Source organism: Gossypium arboreum, chromosome 3 (genome assembly GCF_025698485.1).
Source record: "Gossypium arboreum isolate Shixiya-1 chromosome 3, ASM2569848v2, whole genome shotgun sequence".
Lineage (NCBI taxonomy): Eukaryota > Viridiplantae > Streptophyta > Magnoliopsida > Malvales > Malvaceae > Gossypium > Gossypium arboreum.
In genome coordinates this window covers 117,639,347-117,652,461 of record NC_069072.1, presented here as the reverse complement: position 1 = coordinate 117,652,461, position 13,115 = coordinate 117,639,347, and the positions used below count along the sequence as shown (strand labels likewise).

At 34.1% G+C, this 13,115-nt stretch overlaps 1 non-coding gene across 1 annotated transcript; it reads right to left on the bottom strand.

The window, feature by feature from the left end:
- Window positions 1-1,069: 1,069 nt before the first annotated feature.
- Window positions 1,070-1,176, bottom strand: LOC128290998 (small nucleolar RNA R71). The gene has a single exon (XR_008280775.1). It is a non-coding gene; the product is annotated as a small nucleolar RNA R71 (small nucleolar RNA).
- Window positions 1,177-13,115: the final 11,939 nt, after the last annotated feature.

The window sequence follows — 13,115 nt, the reverse complement described above, 5'->3', positions numbered from 1 at the left end:
ATAAATCGTCTGATTCAGAGGAAATAACAAGTGAAGTCTAGCTGGATTTTTCCCTTAAGTATTGTCCAAATCATTCAGTTTTCCCAAAAATTATTTCCCCAATTTTCTTTCTGTGCATTCTTAGTTTAGTAATTAGTTTAGATAAAACAAACCTCTTTATTTTTAGGCTAGATAATAAAAAGAAAGTTAATACTAGTACTTTTAGTTCATTTGGGTTCGACATCCCGGTCTTGCCATAAGCTACACTACTGTTCGATAAGGTGCACTTGCCTTTGTCGTGATAATAGTTAGTTTTCAAGAACGGACATTCATAAATTATAAAACTTATCACGATTCACATCACATCAAGTTTTTGGCACTTTTTCCAGGGAACTAAGATATTAGGAACACTCGATTGTTATTACTTTAGCCATTTTACTTTTATTGCAATCTAAATTTTTATTTTCTTTTCTAATTTTTTGTTTATTCGCTTCTGGCAGATTTTTATAGTGTATGAGTAGAAGAAACCCGTCAGGACTATTACTTTTTGACAGTGAGATCGATCGCATAGCTCGCAGAAACAGAAGAGAAATAAGGCGAAGCCTAAGATACACAGAGGAAGAGCAAGAGGACGATATTTCCACCACAACCGAGGAGATGGCTGAAAATCAGGAAAACCCGTTACCTCCTACGATAGTTGCTGATCCAGTAAATCAGAATCCTGCTCCACGCACTATGTATGATTATGCTAAACCTACTTTAACAGGAACTGAGTCAAGTATAGTTAGGCCTGCTGTTGCTGCAAATAATTTTGAACTGAAACCTAACACAATTCAAATGATCCAACAGTTTGTGCAGTTTGATGGTTTGCAAGACGAGGACCCAAACGCTCATTTGGCGAATTTTCTAGAGTTTTGCGACACTTTTAAAATCAATGGCATTTCTGATGATGCCATTCGCCTTCGGTTGTTTCCCTTTTCGTTGAGGAACAAAATAGTGGTTGAACTCGTTACCACAAGGGTCAATCACTACTTGGGAACAAATGACCGAAAAGTTTTTACTTAAATATTTTCCGCCGGCTAAAACAGCCAAATTAAGGAATGATATCTCTTCTTTTGTGCAAATGGATCTAGAAACACTCTATGATGCATGGGAGAGATACAAGGACCTCTTGAGAAGGTGCCCTCACCATGGGCTGCCCTTATGGTTGTAGGTTCAAACATTTCACAATGGCCTGAATCCTTCGACTAAACAGATGATTGACGCAGCTGCTGGTGGGACTATCAATAATAAGACACCTGAGAAAGCTTATGAATTTATAGAAGAGATGTCACTGAATAATTATCAGTGGCAAGTCATGAGGATAAAGCCAACGAAAGAAGCCAACGTTTTTAATGCTGATTCGGTCACCATACTCTCTAATTAGGTAGAACTTTTGAATAAAAAAATTGATGGTTTACTTAGCTCTTCACAGGTTCACTCAGTAATGTAATGCAATATAAATGGATGTGGAACGAGCAATTCAAAATACCTACCTTATGGCCACAACATGGAACATGAGCAACTAAATTTTATGGGTAATAATCTTCGACCTCAAAATAATCCTTATAATAACACTTACAATGCAGGTTGGAGGAACCACCCAAATTTCTCATGGGGAGGCCAAGGAAATCAAAGACCATAACATCCTCCAGGCTTCCAACAACAACTTTACCAGCAAGAGAAAAAGTCGAACCCTGAGGAGATGATGTCAAATTTTTTTTCAATAGCGGAAACCCATTTTCAAAACATTGAAACTGCACTTAAAAATCAGCAAGCGTCGATCTAAGGACTCGAGAATCAAATTGGGCAGCTGGCTAAGATGATTTCAGAAAGACCAATAGGAAATTTACTTAGCAACACCGAACCCAATCCAAAAGAGCATGTGAAAGTAGATACACTAAGTGAGAAAGTGTTAGCTGAATCCAAAAGGAAGCCACCACAAGAAGTTAAAAGAGACAAAGAAAAGGAGAAAAAACCCGAAAATAATGACAAATCAATGCCAAAGGAATATAAACCACCAATCCCATATCCAGCAAAGTTGAAGAAAGATCGCATGGATGCACAATTTGGTAAATTTCTTGAACTTTTTAAACAACTGCATATTAACTTACCTTTTGTTGAAGCTATATTGCAGATGCCTACATATGCAAAATTTTTAAAGGAGCTTCTGGCAAACAAAATGAAGTTTGAAGACTTATCTACAGTGGAACTTAATGAGGACTGCTCGGCCTTACTCTAAAATAAACTGCCAACCAAACTGAAAGACCCAGGAAGTTTTACTATTCCCTGTTTAATTGGTAGTTTGAATGTTGATAAGGCACTAGCTGATTTAGGCGCTAGCATTAATTTGATGCCATATAAAATGTTTAAACAACTTGGTCTTGGGGAACCTAAACCCACTAGGATGAGTATTCAATTAGCTGATAGATTTGTTAAATATCCTAGGGGAATTATAATGGATGTACTTGTAAAAATTTATATTCCCTGTTGATTTCGTTATGCTTGACATGGATGAGGATGTTGAAGTGCCTTTAATCTTAGGTCGTTCATTTTTAGCCACTGCTAGGGCTGTTATTGATGTGGGTGATGGTAAATTGGTACTTAGAGTAGGTGACGAAGAGATTTTCTTTAAAATTTATGATGCCATGAGATTTTCTTGGGAACAGGATGACTCATGTTATTTTATTGACTTTATTGATCATTCTACTCAAGATTCTTTTCAGGAAATCATACATAAGGACACGTTGGAACTGTGTCTTGCCCAAGGAGAGGAGGGGGATGATAATTTTGAGATAGGAACTGAACTGAATTCCAATGAACCCTTCCTAAGACCAGCAGAGTATGAGGGTATTAAGGTAAACGATAAACTTAATCAAAAATCCTCTATTGAAAAACCTCTCAAACTGGAACTTAAACAATTACCGAATCACTTGGAATATGCATTCCTCGAAAATAACTCTACATTACCGGTAATTATTGCGTCTAACTTGGAACCCAAATAGAAAGAGGAATTACTCCAAGTCTTAAGAGAGCATAAAAGGGCCATAGCTTGGAAAATTTCTGACATTAAAGGGATCAGCCCTTCTTTTTACACCTACAAAATTTTAATGGAAGATGAATATAAGCCATGCGTGCAAGCCCAAAGACGACTGAACCCCAACATGAAGGAAGTTGTTAAAGCTGAGGTAATTAAACTCCTAGATGCTGGAATTATTTATCCTATTTCTAACAGTTCTTGGGTAAGTCCAGTACAGGTTGTTCCTAAGAAAGGAGGCATGACTGTTGTAGCCAATGAAAAGAATGAATTAATCCCAACAAGGATAGTCAAGGGTTGGAAAGTTTGCATTGATTATAGGAAGCTAAATTATGCCACGAGAAAATATCACTTCCCCCTTCCATTCATTGACCAAATGTTGGAAAGATTGTTAGGGCTCATGCACTACTACTTTTTAGACAGACTCTCTAGCTATTTTCAAATCCCACTAGCTCCTGAAGATCAAGAAAAGACGATATTTACATGTCCATACGGTACGTTTTTTATCGGAGAATGCCTTTTGGATTATGTAATGCTCCTGCTGCTTTTTAGCGCTACTGTAAAGCCCCCACGCCTGAAACCGTCGCCGGAGTCGAGCTTGAGGGGTTACTGAACATAATTTATCAAATTAAGAACTTCAAATCGTTTGTTTCTACATTCACAGCTTTCTAACTACCCGCGTCACAGTTACAAGAAAAATCATATCTCGAGTTAAAAAACTCGAAATCAAGATCTGTAAATTTTCCATAAATCTAGACTTATATATCTATTTACTAATTTTTTTCTAGAATTTTTGGTTGGGCCAATTAGTACAGTTTATTAGTTAAAGTCTCCCCTGTTTCAGAGTTCGACTGCTCTGACCTCTGTGTATTACGAGTCAGATATATCTCTATAAAAAATTTCAATGACTATGAGGTTTGTTTTTATTAAAACTAGACTCAATAAGGAATCTGTACATATAAATAACAACTTCTAATTATTTTACTAAAATTTATTATAAATTTTTAAAGTCAGAACAGGGGATCCAGAAATCACTCTGGCCCTATTTCGTAAAAGTTTAAATATCTCATAAAATATAATTTATATTCCTGTTTTGTTCAATCCATATGAAAATAGACTCATTAATCTTCAATTTCATAACTTACTCATCATTTATTTCCATTTATACTATTTTTAGTGATTTTTTAAATTCATGTCATTGCTGCAGCAATATTCTGTTTTAAGGCAAATTTCATCTTTTCATGAGTTGTTATGAACTAGATAACCTATTAAACTTCCATTATATCAAACATGATCTAAATTTAACCATCACCATGACTTATCAATATCAAACATTTTCTCAACCAATCATGGCCATATCATAAAATTATTTACACAAAATAAGTATATTGCTATACATGCCATACTTAAGTTTTACAAGCCATTAACCAAGATAAAAGTCCTTTGGATAGTGTGATCGAACCTTCGACCCGTCCCGATTCTCGAGCTGGCTTGTTCAAAACTACAGTAAATAAAGAGGAGGGAGTAAGCATAAGTGCTTAGTAAGTTCATATGTAAATAACAAGTAACATAACAATAAAAATATACCAAACAACTTTAGCATGGTATCACCAAAACATATGTCATATTTCTAAACATCATTCATCATCTTACCACCTTATCGTTGTTGTATCTATTTTCAACCCGAGGGTTAAGAACATACCTGTCCAAAGTGTCCATTTCACAACACTTACCAAAACGTCACTTGCATCTTAAGTGTTCTTCCATTTCACTAGAAATTTCACCCGTTGAACACATCGGAATACAACTCGGATACACGGATAATTTGAACATAAGTGCCTCATATGTAATCAAGAAATCATGTAACCCGCCCCTAAGTGAACTCGGACTCAACTCAACGAGCTCGGGCGTTCGCATCCATAAGTGAACTCGGACTCAACCCAACGAGTTCGGATGCCTAGTTACATCTCACGAACTCGGACTCAACTCAACGAGTTCGGACATTCGCATCCATAAGTGAACTCGGACTCAACTCAACGAGTTCGGATGCTCAACCATCCTAGTGACATGTCACTTGTATCCTAATCTATTCCTAAGGTTCAAACGGGCTTTTTCCCTCGATCTCACATTTGCCGTCTTCCATGGAATATCGGAACCGATACTCGGTAGTAATTCATATTTATCAAGTAGTAAACATAATTTGCATATTACTCAACATTAACCACAAAGCATAATATTTCACGATTAAAAATCAGCATATCATATAATTAACATTAATAACTTAAAAATAACAATTATGCTACATTATTTACACATGAACTTACCTTGGTACCAAAATATAAAGATTTTGCAATTTAGTCCACAATCTTTTCTTTTCCTCGATCACGACTTGAATCTTGTTTTTCTTGATCTATAATACCAAATTAATCTTATTTAATACATACATTTATCAAAACAGCATTTAATACGAACTTTAAAAAATTACACTTTTGCCCCTAAACTTTTACATAATTACACTTTTGCCCCTAGGCTCGGGAATTAAACTTTATTCCTTATTCTTATGTTTTATAACATGCTGATCACTTTTCCCTTCTATGGCAACATTAAATTCTCTCTCTAACATATACTTGTGACTATTAGGTATTTTTGCCGATTAAGCCCTTTTACTCGTTTTCACTCAAAATCGAGTAGCACAAGTTGTCTAACATAATTTAAAACCCCATATTTTATCATAAAACATCAAAATACACAAATTTCACCTATGGGTATTTTTCCAAATATAAACCCTAGGTTGAATTATTGCTAGCATAAGCTTAATCGAGCTTCAGGGATTCCAAAAACGTAAAGAACATTAAAAACGGGGCTTGGAATCACTTACTATGGAGCTTGGAAGCTTGAAACAAACCCTAGCTATGGAGAACCCTTGAAATTTCAGCCTAATGAAGAAGATGGACAAAAATTGGCTTTTAATTTTGTTTTTAATTCATTTTAATAACTAAATGACCAAAATACCCTTACTACTAAACTTTCCAAAAATTCCTTCCATGTCCTAATTTTGTCCATGAACTTAAAATTGGTAAAATTGCTATTTAAGACCTCCTCATTAATATTCCAAAACAATTTCATACTAAAAACTTCTAGAATGCAAGTTTTGCAACTTATTCGATTTAGTCCCTACTTTCAATTTAAGCACTTTAGGCATAGAATTTCATCACGAAATTTTCACACAATCATGCAATCATATCATAATCATCAAAATAATTATAAAATAATTATTTCTATCTCGGATTTGTGGTCACGAAACCACTATTGTTCGATAATAAAAAGAAAGTTAATACTAGTACTTCTAGTTCCTTTGGGTTCGACATCCCGGTCTTGCCATAAGCTACACTACTGTTCGATAAGGTGCGCTTGCCTTTGTCGTGATAATAGTTAGTTTTCAAGAACGGACATTCATAAATTATAAAACTTATCACGATTCACATCACATCACATGGAAATATAATCATAATTGCACTTTTACTTATTTTATGGTCATGTTGTTTTCTCGATTCATAGTTAATAAATTATTTATATCTGGAGCTACGGAACTCCAAATTAAGATTCGTAAATTTTCCCTGAAACTAGATTCATATATATTTTTACCATAAAATTTTCAGAATTTTTGGTATAACCAATAAGTACATTTTATTCTTTAAAGTTACCCCCATTTTGCTGCTTGACAACTTCGACCTTTCTTTACTAAAAATTGATTATCTCATAGTACGGGTTTCGATTAATGTTCCTGTTTGTTTCTCTTGAAAAATACTCATTAAGGATTTTAAGTATATAAATTATAACCCATAATTATTTTGTACAATTTTTAATGATATTTCCAAATCAAAATGGGGATTCCGAAATCATTTTGACCCTATCTCACAAAAATTCAAATATCTCATAATATGAAATTCTTTTGCTTACACTGTTTCCTTTATATGAAAATACACTAAAAAATATTTAATTTCATATCTTATTCAACCTCTAATTTGATTTCCACGATTTTTGGTGATTTTTCTAAGTTACACAACTGTTGTTGTCCAAAACTGTTTTATTACAAATTTCACTCTTACATAATTTCACTTACTCCATTCCATCTTACCGAAAGTTCGCTCAACTATCGAGCACAATGCTCATAAATTTCCACAAACATATACCTACACTTATTCATCACATGGTCATGTTCACATGTATTTTCACTTAGTTTATTTCCCATTGAACTCAACAAAATAATAACAGATACACGGTTGCCTGCACATATTGCTACCCTTGTAACTGAAGCTATCTGGTACGCATAGTAGCCTGCACTTAGTACTACACATGTGACCAATAATCTGGTACACGTAGTAGCCTACACATAGTACTAAACACGTGACCTAACCATCTGATACACGTAGTAGCCTGCACTTAGTACTACACACGTGATTGAAGTTGTCGGGTACGCATAGTAGCCTACACTTAGTACTACACACGTGACCTAAAACCATCTTAAACACACAGTAGCCTGTACATAGTACTACACATGTGTTCTCACAATGGATCATTCATATCATTTCTATTCCGAAGGTTCTACCTGGAAATTCCTCAGTTTTCAACATTTAACAAACTCATTCATAATCTATTTCGATTCGTAATTTACATCAAATGATCATTCTATAGGCAGCCACATATCATACAATAATGAAATATAATAACATAAAAAGAATCAATATATTATTTACATACAAACTTACCTCAAATGTGAGCACGGTTGTTTATTCCGATTTAGTCCATAATCTCATTCATTCCCCATCTATGCCTGAATCTCATTTTTCTTGATCTATAATATCACATTTAGCTTAATAATTAGTCATATTATTCATATGGGTCCAAAAATCATATTTTTACAAATTTACATTTTGACCCCTAAACTTTCACATATTTTCACTTTTACCCCAAGGCTCGTAAAATGATTTTTATCCAATTTACTTGCATTTTAAGCCTAGCCAAATCATTTTTATAACTATAGCAGCCCCTAATTTCCACTAAATCACACTTTTATGACAAAGTTGGTAACTTTTGCAAAACGGTCCTTTTTGACAATTTCAACGAAAATCACTTTGTAAAAGTCATTTATTACACACCAAGCATTCATTTTCTACCATTATACATCAAAACACATGCATGTCATCCATGGGTAAATTTTTAAACACAAATCCTAGCTCAAAATATGGGTAGAAATGAATAGATCTTGTTACGAGGATTTCAAAAATTTAAAAATCATTAAAATTGGGCTAGAACGGACTTACAATCGAGCTTGGAAGCTTGAAAAACCCTAGCTATGTCTTCTCCAAGCAAGTTTCGGCCATGGGGTAGAAGATGGACAAAAATTGTCTTTTAATATTGTTTTTAATTCATTTTAATTACTAGATTACCAAAATGCCTCTGACTTAAAAATATTCTATTTCACTCATTTCATGTCCATTTTTATCCAAAAAATTATCCAATGGTCTAATTACCATTTAAGGGCCTCCAATTTAAAATTTCATAACAATTAGACACCTCTAACATGTAGAACTCAACTTTTGCACTTTTTATAATTTAGTTCTTTTGACAAATTGAGTGCCCAAATGTCAAAATTTTCGAACGAAATTTTCACGAAATCATCCCATAAAATTGTAGAACATAAAAATATAATAAAAACAAATTTTACTGTATCAAATTTGTGGTCCCGAAACCACTGTTCTGACTAGCCCTAATTCGGGATGTTGCAATGCAACTATATTGTTATCATGTATGAATGAATGAATTTTTATAGCATAAATTATTTGATTGTGGAAATGACTAAGCATGATGAGAATTGGAGTAGTAGAACTCTCGGTTGAGCCTTAGGAATTTTCAGAAATTAATGCCATGACACTTGGGTCATTTGTGTGCTAGCGTAAGACATGTCTGGGACATGCATCAACCACAGTATGAGAGCCAGTGTAAGACATGTCTGGGACATGTATCAGCCCCAAGATATTTAAGCCAATGTAAGTCATGTCTGGGACATGCATTGGCCTCGCGAGATACAAGCTAGTGTAAGACCTGTCTATCAGCTTGTTGTGTGTCAGTGTAAGACCTTTCTGGGACATGGCAACGACACTGATAGATGAAAGCCAATATAAGACCATGTCTGGGACATGGCGTTGACATATTAACCCATGTTAGGGCTATTGAGTATCCGGTAGTATTCCAAATAGTTCAACAAAAGGTTTATGATTTATATCGAAATGAGAAAAGTTATGATCATGTGATGAGTGGTACAAGTACCTAATTGAAATGTATGATATATGGGCTCAATATATGCAATACGAGTTGTATTGAATGGTGATGAGTAAGCTGTATTTACGTCTATTTATGTCATTCATGAATAAGCTATAAAAGGTTATGAGCATATTGCTTTATGATAAGTAGTTGTTATTTATTTTCATGCAACTTACTAATCTTTATGCTCACTCATTTCCTTTCCATTTTCCTATAGTGCTGCCTAATTAGCTCGAGGATCATCAGACGTTGGAGGCATTGATCACACTATCATTCGAAGCACTTAGTATAGTTAAAGCTTTTATTTTGATTATGGCATGTATAGGACCTTGGCTTTTGAGTTTTGTGTCACTGTTAATTGGCCAAAGTGTTGGCCCGTTCTAATATTTGATTTATTTTGTATAAGACCATGGAAAATGGCTAATATTGAAAGTCATTATATGAATGCAAGCTAGTCTTTCATGAATGTGAAATTGTTGGCATGATTGAATTTATGAAATGTATGTAGGCCTTAGATATGGTTGCTTGGTTGAGAAATCATATTAAGTTAGATTTTGATATGTTGGTTGGTGTTAAATTATGTTTCAGGGTGGTAAAGGCTTGGTAGATAGCCTTATATTATCCACAGGGGTGTATGTCTAGGCCGTGTGTGACACACGGTCAGCCCCATAGGCGTGTTATTCGGCTGTGTGTCCCATGCATTTAAAATTTGCAAGTCAGTATGCATGGTAGCAAACACATGGGTAGAGACACGGCCGTGTGTCTCAGTCATGTGGAGGACACAGCCTATGGCCACGGGCGTGTGCCTTAGTCGTGTACCCCTTATTGGATACTGACGTCAGAAATAGAATGTCAAGATTTTTAGACACGGGCTAAGACATGGGCGTGTCATGGCCGTGTGAGGGACACGGGAGTGTCCCTAGATGCTTAGGTCGTGTGTGTCACACGGGCCATCAGCACGGCCACGTAATAATGACCACACGGGCGTGTTGCCCTTCCACACAGGAGTGTGCCCTGTATCAAGGGTCATTTTTATTAAGTCAGTTTAAGGACCCGAGTTGGTCCCGAATGGCTTCCAATGGATGTTTGAGGCTTCGTAGGCCCATATTAATGAGATTTAATAAAGTTTGAAAAAGTTTTAAATTTGATCAAGTCTTGGTGACTCGAAAACATTTAAATGAATGTGTCTAAGTTTAGTAACACCTTATTTTCCATCCCGGTGTAGGGCACAGGCGAAGAGTGTTACAAGAAATGCCAAAATAGGAATAGCACTTGATATTATTACAAATGCCTAGAAAATGTCATATTCGTAAAGTAGAAACATCGCTCAAGAGTTGCCCTATACAAACTGTTTGTGTTCAAGGTAATATTAAAAGCCTAAAGAAAAAAGCATGCTCTGAAGCATGCAAGAAACTCCGTCAAATTGGTCTCTTGTGCCTGATTTTGTTTTAGAATAAAATGATGTAGAAGAAATTGATAATTATAATGACTTGATAGTCAGGGGTGACAAAAATTGAGATTCGAGACTCCATTTCCATAAAACGAACCCGTAGATATTTTTACTAAATATTTACGAGGTTAGTTTAGTAGTGAATTAGATGTTGGTTAAATAATTTTCGTGAAATTAGGAGTTATTAAGGTACAAGGACTAAATCGCGTTAAAGTTATAAGTTGAATTATAGATTGAAATAAACTAAAAAGATTAAAGTAGCAATTATACCTTTGTTCTTTGAAAGCGGATGGACATGGGTTAAAAACAATTAATATTGTTATTATTTATATATATATTATGATTAAAGTTAGCATTAATGTATGTATATTATAATAAGAAGAAGAAGAAATAAAATGAATTATAATAAAAGAATAATAAGAAAGTGGAAAAAGATGAATGCATGCAAAAAGAAAGAAAGAAGAAGAGAAGAAGCTTACGACAAATTTAGGGACTTTTAACCTTTCAACTTCAATTGGTTAGTCAAATTAGTCATTTTTCTTGTAGTTTTTGCGTTTTTGGAATCTCGGTACTTAGAGCTACCTGACCCATGTCATAATTTTTAGTATTGTTTAATATTTTAGATGTTGTCATTATTGAATAGTTTAAGTACTATGGGTTAAATTGATAGATTTTTAAGTTAGAAGTGAAAAATGACTAAATAGTGAAGATAATTGTTGATTTTGAGTAGCAGGGACTAAATTATAAAAAAATTAAAATTAAGGGGTATAATTGAAAATAGAGAGCTAAATTTAGCAGAGTGAAATTAGTATAAAATTTGAGGTTAAATATGGATATTAAAATTGGTCTTGATTTAGGGACTAAATTGAAGGTTAAGCAAAATGTGGTGTAACATTTGAAATTTAATGAAAATTAAGTTGTGCATTATTAATCTATTGTAATTATTTTATTCCTTAGTGAACGTCATCACAAAATCCTTGAGTAAGAAAGGGAAAGACAAGGTTGACGTCGAGTAGCTCAGAATATATGGTTTGTGTTTCTATAATATGAATTAAGTTATAAATTGTTACATATTGCAATGTTATGCATGGTAAGTAATTGAGGTGAGCACTTTTGTACTTTGGGATTGAATTGAATTAATAGTTGATATGAAATTAACTGATTTTGTATATTATGAAATGTGTTGATTATGTGAATATTGAATTGACTATATGTGATAATGTGTATATTTATAAGAATAAGACATTGAATGTATGAAAATGTGAAATGCAACCTTATTAACTGTTTCGAGCTAAATCGAATATAGATGGCATGCCATAGGATAGGAAAAGTTTAGGGATTTTTTCGACCTCAAGTCGATGAGGCACTGGGTGCCAATTTGATTCAGTTTAACCGATGAGACACTGAGTGTCAACTTATATGGTATTGGGCACAATTATTACTTTGGATTTATCCAATGAGACACTGGGTGCCAAATTGATGTGTTGGTTGGGTTCATGTATCCATCCAAGTCCGAGTCATGTTAATAGGAGAAATTAAATAACAAATTTATGTGTTTGATATTGAGATGACAAAGATGAGAATTGAATATGAGATGAGAAATGAAATATGAAATGATGAAATGATATATGAATTGATGAAATGAAATCAAGTATTGATTAAAGAGTTGAATCATGCCATTGCATGAGTTGAGATTAACAAATGCTTTATGAAAAGCCATTGATATTGCTTGACCATGTGGAATTTAGTGGATGAAATAAAGAATGAGTAAATTTGTATTTTTTATTTGCAACATAAGTGCATAACATTTCTTGTTGCATTCTCACATTTTGATTACTCATATCAAGTTAAATTTTTCGAATTATAGAAATACCACTGAGTTATACACAGTATGCAGTTTTGTTTTCTATGCGCAGGTTAGGTACTTATCAGTTTATTGTCGAGATCCAACAACGAATCCCAGGTTCAAGTGTGGTGATGTTCTATTTTGTAATGGCATGTACTTAGGGGGTCTTTTGAAATGATGTTGTTTTGTTAATATGATGATGTTTTTAACTTCATGTGTAATGATGTTTATATGTGCATATGGTTGAGAATGAAGCTATGTTTTGATAGGTTAGCTTAGTTGATGTTTTAGTATATGTTAGATTTGGCTTCTTAGTTAAATAGTTAGAACATTAGTCAATATTGATAATTTGGTATGAATGTGAATGAAATGGTTGATGTCTTGTTATGTATTGGAAATATAAATTGTGGTACCCTCATTGGGTACATTGGTTAGGCACC